Consider the following 13,619-nt stretch of genomic DNA (forward strand, 5'->3'; position numbering starts at 1 on the left):
GCGTGCAAATTTTATCAAAATCAATTGAACAGTGTGATCTCTATCGTGATCACAAGCAACAAATAAGCAAAGTTTGGCCCTTAAAGAAATACAAATTTTGAAAATGTTTTTTAATTCAACAATTTTATGATTTAGGACTAGGTAGAACATGATTCTTTTTCGACGCAGTTGCCGCAAAAAGTATGCATTTGACCTTTTCAATAATGATACAACGTTGGAAGATCAGCTTTTGCTGTTATTTTGTGTTAACAAGGATGCAACTTGTTTTTGAAATTCCCGCTTATTATGCCTTCTTTACCTTAAACGTAAACGTAGAAAAACAAGACTCATCTTTAAAAAGGATCCACGACCGCATTAGTAAATGCACAATGCACACTTTAAGCTATAAAACGTGCATGCACACTGCATTTTTACATCAGATATTTATAATAATAAAAAAATGCAGTTCTTAGTAAAATTTTCATGCCTTTTACGTACAACATATTTTACAGAACACACATTTTATAACATAATTATAATAACCATTATCTAGGAATCTCTTACAAAAGTAAGACTAAAAAGGACGAGCCGAAAAAGAGAGACGAAATTTCCAACTTGAGATCGTCAATGTTTCCAAAGTAAAATAAAAAATCATATACTTGGCAAAATATCAACCCTTGGGTGATGATTTGTCAACAAAATGCGCCAAATTTATCTGATAAACACAATTTTCTAACTTAAACAACCGAAAGGCACCATTTACGTCTTACCTCATGTAAGTGCACAAAAGCATCCGTGGTGATATAAAATAGCAAAGAATCTTAACAGTTATGAGTTATTGTGTTCATTCATTTTTCCAGTTACGTGTTAAAAGCACTGAAAACACTTACATAAACGTTTAAGAAAAATGGCAATTATATCACTCTTGTAAAACCAGAAAACGCGGCTTCTGTAAGTGCACTTAATAACCGTGACGGCTTTGAAGAACATGAGCATGAAAAGAGGATATTACATGAGTATCTTTTAATATTGATCAAGTTAAATAAAATAACAAAATGCGAGGCTCTGACGAGCATTTTTATCAATTTTATTCAACTCGTTTAATAAATTCAAGGTGGAAAGTCACATATGCAATATTATTTCTAACAAATTTTTAGCTTTTCTTACTTTCTTAACTATTATAAACAAGTCAATTTGACAAAAGTCTCTTACAATTTAAACCACGTAGACGTCCAAAGTTTATAACACTAGTGTATCATCAATTTTTAGTAATGGCTTTATTTCACTCCCGCGACGTCAGACATGTGATAAACAAAAACTAGGAATAGTTTTGAGCGCACTAGTATAACGAACACTGCAGAAGGTGAAAGAGACTTGCCAGATGTTAATCGAATAAAGACATAACAAAGATTGGATAGTGGCAGTAAATCGAAATGAGAAATTATTTGATTGAACAGAATGGGTAAAATATTGCATTGTAAAAAGAAGAACAACACAGACTAATTTTAATTTATCTAGCCTGCTACAAGTTGTGCCCCTTGGAACTGCCTCCACCATAAAAACTAGTCGCCATACGAACTATACGGTGTCGATGTGACGTTAAACCCAACAAAACCTATCCTAAACAGCTATTGATAATATGTTTTTAGACATAAGCATGTGTTTATACGTCATAATGTACCTGAGAACTCATTTTCACGTTTGTCTTAGTAACATGTATATCGATCATATACAATTAGAAAATGTTTGCATTAATCAATTGTCTTGTGAATCGTTATCTTAGCAAGAAACATACAATAAAATATTCCTTGTTTTCGAGAAATATTTATACATTACATACACATTTCAGACATTAATATCAACTAAGGAACGATAAAGCTCAGCCCATTAAATATCGTAGTTGTCCTTTATAAGTACGGGTAATGTCATTTTTTTACTGTAAAGAGAAGTCCTGCTATCGATGCAAACGGTATCACGACAGGGTAATGGTTTTAAGCGGAGACAAGTTTGTTGTAATCCAGATGTTTCTAATTTCTCGTCTATAATAATTGTAGCTATTAGGTATAAGGTTTCCGCATATTTATCAAATATCATGTGAATTTGTAATTCAGAAGAAAACTTGTTTCAATCATATTTACGTTGTATTTGCTATATATCGGCGAATTCATTTTGGTGCTTAGGTCTTTATAACTTTAGCAGGAGTGGGGAAAATGTGCAGCCCGATACAGGACTCGAACCTGAGACCTTCTGCTTGCAAGTCAGATGATTTACCAACTAAGCTTATATACACACTGCTACATTCTCCTCTCTTTTTTTAAAGACAAACTCAGATTCTTTTTACTAAGCCAGCCATTGCTTCTCCCTAGCTCTAGGATTCCATGGCTAGTCAACGCACTCATGGCATCAATGTAATAGAAGCGGAAGTATGTGCAACCCGATACAGGGCGATATCAAAAACCCATTATATACATTACATACACACTGCTACATAACAATAACTGTATTGCAAAAAGTCAAAAATGTTATTGGCATACACATAAATTATGATCATCGCCATAGCTTATATAAATAGTTTAGCGTCGGCAGCATATTTCAAAACAGCAAAGATTTGTTTCATTCATGTTTAGTGAGGTCGGACTGAAAATTGACACAAAAGAAGCTAACCTTACTTTTCAACTTGTCAATTTCTATTGAAAATAATAAACTTGATATTGGTGAATCGTTTATGCATACGAAATTTTCAAAAGAAATATTTTACACCAAATTATGTTATTCAGAACAAGTTTTCTTTGAGGTTATAGTTAAAATACACATGATTAACATGTGTATTTTGAATTACGTATTAAATAAAACAGAATACTTAATTAAAAACTGTACGAGCTGATGTTATTGAAAAAAAGAAGACAAAAAAATGAGTATGTACTAGGCAGAATTTCATTTACAAATAATTTCTTGCCCTGGCTTTCGGAAATTTTTAATTATTTTGTAAATTATGACAAAATAATATTAAGAAAACATAGATTAATCTATAGATATTCAGAATTCAAGTAATCATCATCATCACAATCATCACCACCACCAACGTCATAGTTTATTGTTAAACAAAGAAACATCTGTTTCAGTTCCAAACGTAACAAAAACATTCATACTTACCATCTGTCGTAAATGATTCGTTTATGATTTGATTTTAACCAGACTTGCACACAACTTGTATTACCGCAAGATCTCGATTCCTTTTTATACACCCGAAGGGATGTACTATGTTATCGCCTCGGTGTCCGTCTGTCTGTCTGTCTGTCTGTTGATTAGCAGGTTCCCGCGGCTCCAGGACTTTTTGCCTCAGATTTGATAATGCACTGAGTTTTGCGCATGCGTTATAGTATAGTGATGGGTAAACTAAATGTGCGATATATCATGCATGACATTACATGTATGTAAACATAAAAGGTTAACACTGCAATCTTGTTTAAAGGATAAATTCAGTAATATTGATTTTCAGTGTATTAACGGTCCTGTGCCTTGTGTTATTTAAACTGATAATTTTTTTTGATAATGGTTAACGTCGTTTTTCAACAGTATTTCGGTTATGTAACGGTGGGCAGTTTACCTAATATAACCGGTGTTCCTGGATTCTGTACGATTGATGTTTATGTGTCTGCTAACTTCCCTACATGTATGAATCAGAGATAGAGGACGAATGATTTCAGACACAAATTTATTTTATTATTAGATCGAGAACACACGCCGCGCCAAGGGATCGAAATCAAGACTCCCCCACCCGTCCCTCCCTACCCTCGATCCTTAGATCTATGCTCTCCCTATTGAGTTGGTAGGCTAAATCAAAAGTTGATTTACTTCATAGATAATTTCTATTCAGAAGTGAGCAAGATGTTTGAATAGAAGTTTGCTTAATATTGAAGTCACAATCTGTATCAATTGTAGCAGAAGGTAATTTTCGCAAATACAAAGGTCACAAGCATGACGTTTTAAACGGATGCTGGCGATAATGTCCTCTGTCAGGGCCTTACCGTACAAAGCATCATTGTTTAATGGACTAGCTGTTTTATGCTTTGTTAAATGACATTTGTAGATAATTTGATTCAAGTGAACACACACTTGTATTTGGGTTTGCTTTACACTTGCTTATTGGGATGCCAAATCGGGATTTTGAAATAGTGTCCGGTATCCTGAATTTATATTAAAACTGGCGTCGTACCAATAATTGCCATTCTTTTAAAATCAAACACAGTTTCACAGAAGTAACCAAACTGAAGTTATCTGATGAATGTATTAAAGCTTAAGTGAACGCAGAAAAACGTGATCAGTACTTCCGTTGGTTATTTGAGATAATGATGACTCTTTAGGATAGTCTCTGTTCTTAGGGCTAAAACTTTTGGGCCATCCTGTGATCATTAAGTCATCTTTTCATTAATACGTCGTGTTCTTTATTTGATCTTATGAAAGAGTCAAAGTTGGAGAATTTTGTTTTAAAATAAGGCACGTTTTGCAAATACAAAGAACATAACTCTGGTGTTACTTTAACAATCTTGATCATTATCGAACCTGATTAAATCCTCATGTCGATACACAGTTCTTGACAGTTTCATAAAAAATGCTTTATATGCTATAATGCGTTAAGGTAGTTCTGCACGTTTGAATAACATATTGTTCTGCAATGTCGAATTTTATAAAACCATATTTTTTTCAAATTATCATTGTACCGAATGAAATTCAGCCCAATTAAAAAAGGTTTGGGAGTTTGATTCCTTTTGTCGGACTGAGTTTAAAATATTGGTACATGTACTCAGGTCAATTATTTATGACAGGCTTGTACATGACAATTACAAGTTTGATGAAATTTTCGCGAATAAAACGTTCGACAATGTAGGCTTTATTGAAACTTCACAATTCCCGATCTACCTTTTTTCAGTCACTACAGATGGTCATATTAAATGCCTAGGTCCGTCTGCTTAAATTTTCACAAATCGCCAATTGCAGATCTTACATCGATGCTTATTCTGTTTTATTATTTCGAACTGTTTCACATCAAAACTATTTATTTTCAAAATTAACCTTATAAAAAGACAGCTTTCTGTTCAACACTTAATACACGGGATACGATATATTCTCGGAAACATACATGCAAAGGATGGATGGATGGATGGATGGATGGATGGATGGATAGGCGGACGGCATTTCTATAGTCCATTTTGGTGTTCCACCAGAAGGGGACAAAAAAGAAGGCACCGTATCCAACCATATCCAAGTGGTAATGAAACAATAACGCAAATCTATAATAGGTAAGCGGGAATATTGGAACAAACCAAGCCGATATATACACTTAGTCTAACATAACATATGTTATGCTGAAAGATCTAAACACGCTAGTTTTATCCGACTTACCTTTGCCCTTTATGGAATTTGCCATCAAGTTGTGACGGACGTCATCGTCTGTTTAATCTTGTAAATAGGGGAATGCGTTTAGAACTTTTTAAAAAAAGTCATTATATAAGCTTTAACTGTTTGAATTTAGATACATTTGAACCCCTAGTGACAAGCAAATAGCGTCTGTTGACCGCCAGAAAGTGCTATTAGCCTTCCAATTTTATTTGCTGATATCACCTGCTGGCGGTTAACAGACGAAATAACAATTGTTACAATCGTACATGAAAATAATCACAACCAAGTTATATGGAGCAACAAAGTAACAGTTATCGTTGAGATCGTGTCTTATGTTATCATTTAGACATGGTTTACATTGTAAGGTATCTCTCCCGGCGAAAATACAATTACCCTGGACGTGTAACCTAAACAGAAAAGTGCAGACAGAAATACAAAAAGCACATCCTCAATGCAATGGAAACAAATGTTATTTGTGTATTCGGAATATAAACATATACTTCGACAGCGATTATGATTTGTGTAGTCAAACGGTTAGCAACAAAAAATCATGTTTATACAAAGTTCCTTTTATATTTGAAATGACTTAATTCTGTAACAAACAGAATATGCTTTATCGCTCACTACTTTGTACATTTTGTTATTGTTGTATACATAGCATTGCCGTTGAAAGTGCACATTTCAACTATTTCCCAACTTTCAAGGTAAATCGCACTCAAAAGAGCATTTATAGAGCATTTAAGACACTGAGAATTATTTTCCACGACATAACTTTTACATTATTCAACGCAATCATCCAAGCGTGTTAAAAGGTAAAAGTCCTATTGTATTGAATGTTTTTGAATGAACGGGTTAACAGTCAAAATAGTTACCGCCTTTATCTACTTTCTAATTTTAGCAAGCGTTTTTATCACAAGATTGGAATAAGCAGAGGTCAATATTCATATGACATATTCAGTAATCAGTTCTATAAATTATTAGTGAATCTATCTGTAGATGTTTTACACATTTATACTCTTCGAGTGAAAAGGGTATATATTTATTACTATAAACCCGATGCCATTTGAAACAGAAGGGATAGTTTATGTTTTCTACGTCTCTTAACTAAGGCCTCAATACTAGATTCGTTTTAAAGTTTATCTAAGTTACGTTATTAAGTTGCTCCCGTAATTGTTCTTAATGCTTCTATTTGATGGGACTCTTGTTCTGATTTTAAGTAGTCGGATGGATGTCCCAGACGACATCACCGTATTGAAGTAGAGGACGAATAAACGAGACATAAAAATTATAGTCGTTCAAGGTTCTGTTTGGTTAAAAGGTACTTAAAGGAACGTAGAAGTGCAAGCCGTTGTCAGGTTTTGTTGACTGTGTTTAGGATGTGTGCAATAGACTTGCAGTTTTAAGACAATGTTAGACCTAGATGTTTTATGTAACAAGACATGATCAAAATATAGGTCAGGATGTACAGGTTTTGTGACTAGCCAAAGTCTTAGACCATTTCAGAACTGTTTCAAGATATTGGTTTAAGGGTGCTGCCGACGTAGCAGGATCATCAACAATAATGTTCATACAGTACTAGTGTCGTCGGCGAACAACCTCATATTTGAACTTAAATATAAAAAAACGTCATTTATTTAGACAAAAAAATAGAGCAGGTCGGTCCGAGGATAGAGCCTTGAAGGACATCATGTGGATAAATAAAAAAAAAGACCTTCATGCCATACTAGTTCAAAGGCTTTAGAGATGTCGCAAAATATTACCCTTGCTGCTTTACCGTCATACATAGCCTTGCAAATGTCACTGTAGATATACAAAAGCTGATAGATTATGGAGTCACCAGGTATATGTATCCTGATTGATCACTGACAAGTATGCTTTTTATCTAAGAAAATTGAAAAAATGTATGTGTATGTATAGTCATTATTAATATATTGACAGTTAATTGTCTTCTACAGTCTTCGTGAAACAAATAACAACAGCAAAAAGGATACATGAATAATAGTACTCAGTAGGCACTAGAGTTAAGTTGTTTGATTTAGTACATGGGTATGTTTCTAAGTACGAAAACCTTAAGTTCACAGCTTTACAAAGCCACCTTGGTCCTCTTGTAACTGGGAAAAGTTTCAAGAGATTGTACCAAAAGTGCAAGCATGCTAAAAGTACTTCTGATACATCATGCATCTTCACTTCGGTAAGTTTGTCTATAAAATAAACTGCATGTACTTTTGCAAAATAAATAAATTGGTAAACGTTTGACTGACCCGAATTTAAACCGTCATGACAAAGCTATATAAAATATCTCGAAGCAGTTTACCGGTATTATGATTTGTAAAAGCTATTCATTATGATTATAACCATCTAAAATAGTTCCTATCAGTTTTTATGTTGATATTCATCAGTAAGTATGTTTGTGTTTCAGTTGTTTAAGTTTCACTGACACATTTTTACAGAAAGGATTACCGGCTATCCCGATGCCCGATAGACTAATAAATAAATCCCGACGGAAAAATAACCCCGATGTGACTTGTTGATTTTTGTTTGTTTCTTTTTGTCCGAGGCCAGTCTTAACAAATTAACTTGACAGTTTTGTTAAGGAATGGGCATTGCTTATGTTTATAACGTCAGATCTGGAAACGATCATTTGGTTTTAAATATTCCCGAACAATTGCTACAAACTGAAATCCAGTTTTCCACAAAAGTAAACATCTGTGATATTTTAAACCATTTGGTTTAACAGATGTGTCTTTTGGAGTTTTGGAACATCAGTGTAAAATATTAAATGCTATTTCTTAAGAATTTAGATGGGTAGAAACCACATTCTTAAAGTCATAAAACGTCGCTTAGCCGTATTCAGTTTTGATCATAACCCTTAGGTTACATAGTTTTAGCAATAACTTAATGTTTCTTTTTCAAGTTTTGAAAGATTTTGTTCGAAAGAAGCCATTGTAATATTTTTCTGAATGATGTGAGATCGCGCGTGCATTTTGAGAAAAAAGCTTCCTTTGATATTATTGCATCAGTGTTCTGAATACGAAGATAAACCCATTTTTTATACGCGATAAAGTAACACAATCAACAATCTAAAATATAAGTACAATCAACAATCTAAAATATAAGTACAAGCAAGTTTTCTCGATCGCCAACATACGACTTCCACGACTGTCTGTTACAAGTATTACAGGCCGTTTTTCACTCGTAACTGTTTAAACACTTAACGCCCTTTTTGCCAGGTATTTCACAAGTCACGTCTGTGAAACTAAATGGTTAAGGCTTTCACAGATTGTTTATTAAAAAGACTTTAAAGTTTGGGTAAAACTGATTCTTGTTCTATTTTCTTTCAAACTGAAGAAATTATCAGGGAATTTATAAAAATACTTCAGATCAGGGCATAAGTTGTTCGAAACTTTAACAAAGGGTAAGCTAACGGTTGATTAACTTTTAGGGTTATTTTTCGCCATTTCAGAAGACTCATAAAAACAAATGTACGAGGCAAGAATCATGAACACCTGTAAAATCTTTACAATAAAATAAAAAGAGGGCCAAGATGACCCTAGGTCGCTCACCTGGGAAACACACCATAACAGTGTAAACATGTTTGACATTAATGATTTCATGGAAACAAATATTCTGACCAATTTTCATTAAGATTGGACCAAAAATGTGGCCTCCTGGACTGTAAACAAGTATTTTCTTCAATTTAAGCTAGTGACCTAGTTTTTAAGCCAAGGTAACCTACATTCAAACTTGACCTAGATTTGATCAAGGCAATCATTCTGACTAAATTTTATAACCTCAATTGAAAAATACAACCTCTATCGCATACAAAACGCTTTTCTTTGATTTGTCCTAGCGACCTTGTTTTTGATCCCAGATGATCCATTTTCGAACTTGGCTTTTATTTCATCAAGGCTATCATTCTTACCAATTTTCATCAAGATCAATTGAAAAATACAGTGTCTATCGCATACACAAGGTTTTTCTTTGATTTGACCTAGTGACCTAGTCCCCAGATGACCCATATTCTAACTTGATCTAGATTTTATTAAGGCAATCATTCTTACTAAATTTTATACATATCCAGTGTAAAATGCAGCCCCTATTGCGTACACAAGGTTTTTCTTCAATTTGACCGGGTGACCCATATTCGTAACTGGCATAGATTTCATCAAGGCAAATATTCTGATTAAATTTCATGAAAATCTGGTGTAAAATGCAGCCCCTATTGCATATACAAGGATTTTCTTTGACCTGGTGACCTAGTTTTTGAACCCAGATGACCCATATTCGTAACTGGCCTAGTTTTCATCAAGGCAATCATTCTGACCAAAATTCATAAGATCAATTGAAAAATACATCCTCTATCGCATACACAAGGGCTTTCTTTGATTTGACCTAGTGGCCTAGTTTTTGACCCCAGATGACCCATTTTCAAACTCGTCCTAGATTTTATCAAGGTTATCATTCTGACAAAATTTCATGAAGATCATTTAAAAAATACAGCCCCTATCGCATACACAAGGCTTTTCTTTGATTTGACCTAGGGACCTAGTTTTCGATCCCAGATTACCTTTTTTAAAACTCGGCCTAGATTTTATCAAAGTATTTTAAAAATATCAGTTGAAAAATACAGCGTCTATCGCATACACAAGGTTTACTTTGATTTGACCTGGTGACCTAGTTTTTGAACCCAGATGGCCCATTTTCAAATTTGGCCTGGATTTCATCAGGTTAATCATTCTGAAGAAAATTCATGAAGATCAATTGAAAAATACAGCCTCTATCGCATACACATGTTTTTATTTGATTTGACCTAGTGACCTGGTTTTTCATCCAAGGTGACCCATTTTCAAACACAGCCTAGATTTCATCAAAGTTATCATTCTGACTTAAATTCATGAAGATCAATTGAAAAATACAGCCTCTATTGTATACACAAGGTTTTTCCTTGATTTGACCTAGTGACCTAGTTTTTGACCCCAGATGACCTATTTTTCAAACTTGACCTAGATTTCATTAAGTTTATCAATCTGACCAAATTTCATGAAGATCAGTTGAAAAATACAGCTTCTACCGCATACACAAGCTAAATGTTGACGTACGACAGACGACAGATGACAGACGACAGACGAAAGACAGACGACGGACGCCGGACATCGAGCGATTAGAAATACTCACCTGAGCATTGCTCAGGTGAGTTAAAAATATCATACTAGTGGTTTTCATAGGGTGTAGTATTTTGAATCAAGATTGAAGCGGCGGTTAGTTTAACAGTCGGTTAAAATTTCGAACAATCCAGCCCAGAAGTTATAAAAGTAAGCTGAGCCCATTTCTTAACAAAATTGTAGAGCTGACTTTAAAGGACTGTCTTCGTATCAATAAAAATAAATGAAACAATCAACATGCACATTTACATCGGGGTTATTTTTGCCGTCGGAATTATTTGTCGAGCGGGCTTCGGGATAGCAGTTATGTCCTTTTTTAACTTGGATTTTTTTTACTGACAAAGCTCTAATTCAGATTCAAGCACTGAGAAAAGTCGAGCGCGCTGTTTTTCAGACAGCTCTTGTAAAATAAATTACTTGAATGTCTGAATGTTTTAGCATAGATAAAATTATATGCGTGTATTTTGTTCTTTTATTCTCAATGAATGAGTGCATATATTTCGATCATCTGGCTGTTCGAGTAAACAGTAGCTATAGAAATGTCCTGTAAATCTTTTATTACGTCTTCTAAAGCAACATTTGATCTACGACAATGCGTTAGAAAAGGGTCTAGTTATTTTAAGTTTGGATAAACATTCAATTTGAATGCAGTTTATTTGCGTTATTATTGATGGGAAGGCGTTTTTCTATTTATTTAGTAACTACAGGAAAATATTTTATGGAGATATATATTTTTTGTAAGAGAGAGATAGCTGCATTCTATTGACAATATGTTGTGGCCTAAATATAGTAAAGGAACCAGCGTAATGGCGGACAGGTTTAGAACAATAATTTTTCTTTTGGCATGATCGCAGAGGTCTAAATTAAACTGGTTTCTGTTTAAATTTCCTTGTGAATGTATTTTTTGACATTTTGGTAGAGATCAAAATAGGAAAGGTTATATTTGGTGGAGGGGAAAATCAATTTTAGTATGAGTAGTTCTTCCAAATCACAGCAGTGTTATTTTGAAGTGATTTTTTCTGTAAGCAAATGTGAAATCTCTCTTAGACGATACATGACCCTGACTTTTCTCTTCATAATATATCAATTTTGTTATAACTCTTTTAAATTGAGGTAAGGAGCGGCATTCGGTATATTTGTTTGTGTTTAATTTGTTAAAAACTATATAAAATAGGGGGAAACATCAGGCTAAAAGGATTGGTTGAATATTATGTCGCGACATCAACTTTGGAAGAAAATTCACGCACATACACTTGTTACTGAAAATGCTATAGTGTCTTGAACTTTGCAATACACTATACTGGAAACAGAATCCTTATAACTGGTTCATCAATACTACATCGTGCTGACCCAAAGGGACTATTAAAACGCGTCAACAAACACTCACTGTTTGACGACATCAAAAAGTTTGATTTAAAACCATTCCAGCATGAAATTATATATGTCATCTTTCTTATTCCGGGACAAAACGCTTGCTTGGAACAATAAATATAGTGTCAAATCTTGACACATGTGCATTTCTGCGCAACTCACTCATGATACGCCCAAGGTATCATTACAGAAATCGCCATACGCAGAGAAGGCCACAGTGTATTCTCTGACTCAGGTGACTATATTAAAACATGTAATGGATTTCAAGTTTTAAATCATCTTTGCTCATTATGTTCTGCTAATGTATATTTTGTATGATAACCTAAGACAACTATGCGAATGAAACTAAAATGACAAATAGACTTTGAGAAATCCACATCTACATTTCCAATACTAATCTCTTAGTACTTAATGCGTCATGTGATGCAATCTTTGACAACTTGGTCAAGTGAGATTACTAGAATGTAATATATTTTACTTAATATTGATCTGAAACTATACGGTGTTCCGTTTGGACAATCGTGACTTTACATTTAATACTTAACCGCGATGCACGATGGTACGATGACAAAAACGCGATGGCGCGATGAGACGATGATGAAACAACAATGGTACGATGGTGAAAACGCGATGACACGATGATGAAATCGCGATGGTGCGATGGTACTATGTGAAATGTCGATGTAATATCGCGTACCTTCGCATTTTCACCATCGTGCCATCGCGTTATCACCATCGTACCATCGCCTTCCGGTGGTCATGCGCAGTGGTAGAGTATATGTGTCAGTAAAATACAGGCGTGATACAATCTCATTTTCACATTGCACTATGCACCTTCTACATCCTAACAAGAATAAGCTGAGTTTGAATAACACCATGCGACTATTACACCAAGTTTTTTATTTACTTCCATGCATACATAAAATACAAAGGACGTGACCTTGAAGATTTGCAGTTTTAATGAACTGAGCATTGAACATTTTGCAAAACAGCATAATTTAAATGGTAAATTTCTTCTCACAAAATACTTTTAGATACATTCATCTATTGTTTACAAAAATACAAGTGTACGGGACTACGCATTTCTAACCGGAAGGCGATGGTACGATAGTGAAAACGCGATGGTACAATGGTGAAACCACGATGGTTCGATGATGATAACACGATGACACGATGGTGAAAACGCGATGGTACGATAGTGAAAAAGCAGTGGTTCGATATTGAAACCACGATGGTACGATGATGATAACGCGATGGCACAATGGTGAAAACGCAATGGTACGATGCTGAAAACGCGATGGCACGATAGTACGATGATGAAAACGCGATGGCACGATGGTGCGATGATGAAAACGCGATGGTACGATGATGAAAACGCGATATTACATCGATATTTTACCATCGTACTATCGCATCATCGCAATTTCATCATCGTGCCATCGCGTTTTCACCATCGTACCATTGTTGTTTCATCATCGTGCCATCGCGCCATCGCGTTTTCTTCATCGTACCATCGTGCATCGCGGTTTAGTATTAAATAAAATGTCACAATTGTCCAAACGGAACACCGTAGAAACTACAAATTCGCAACGGTGTAAATATCCGTGTAATCTTTTTCCAGCTATACTATAAAGATGAACAGGCTCAATCAAACCGAGCCTGAAACAGTTTCGTTTATGTCGTGTTGGCCGACCTGTGGTTTTCGAA

Source organism: Mercenaria mercenaria, chromosome 12 (genome assembly GCF_021730395.1).
Source record: "Mercenaria mercenaria strain notata chromosome 12, MADL_Memer_1, whole genome shotgun sequence".
NCBI lineage: Eukaryota > Metazoa > Mollusca > Bivalvia > Venerida > Veneridae > Mercenaria > Mercenaria mercenaria.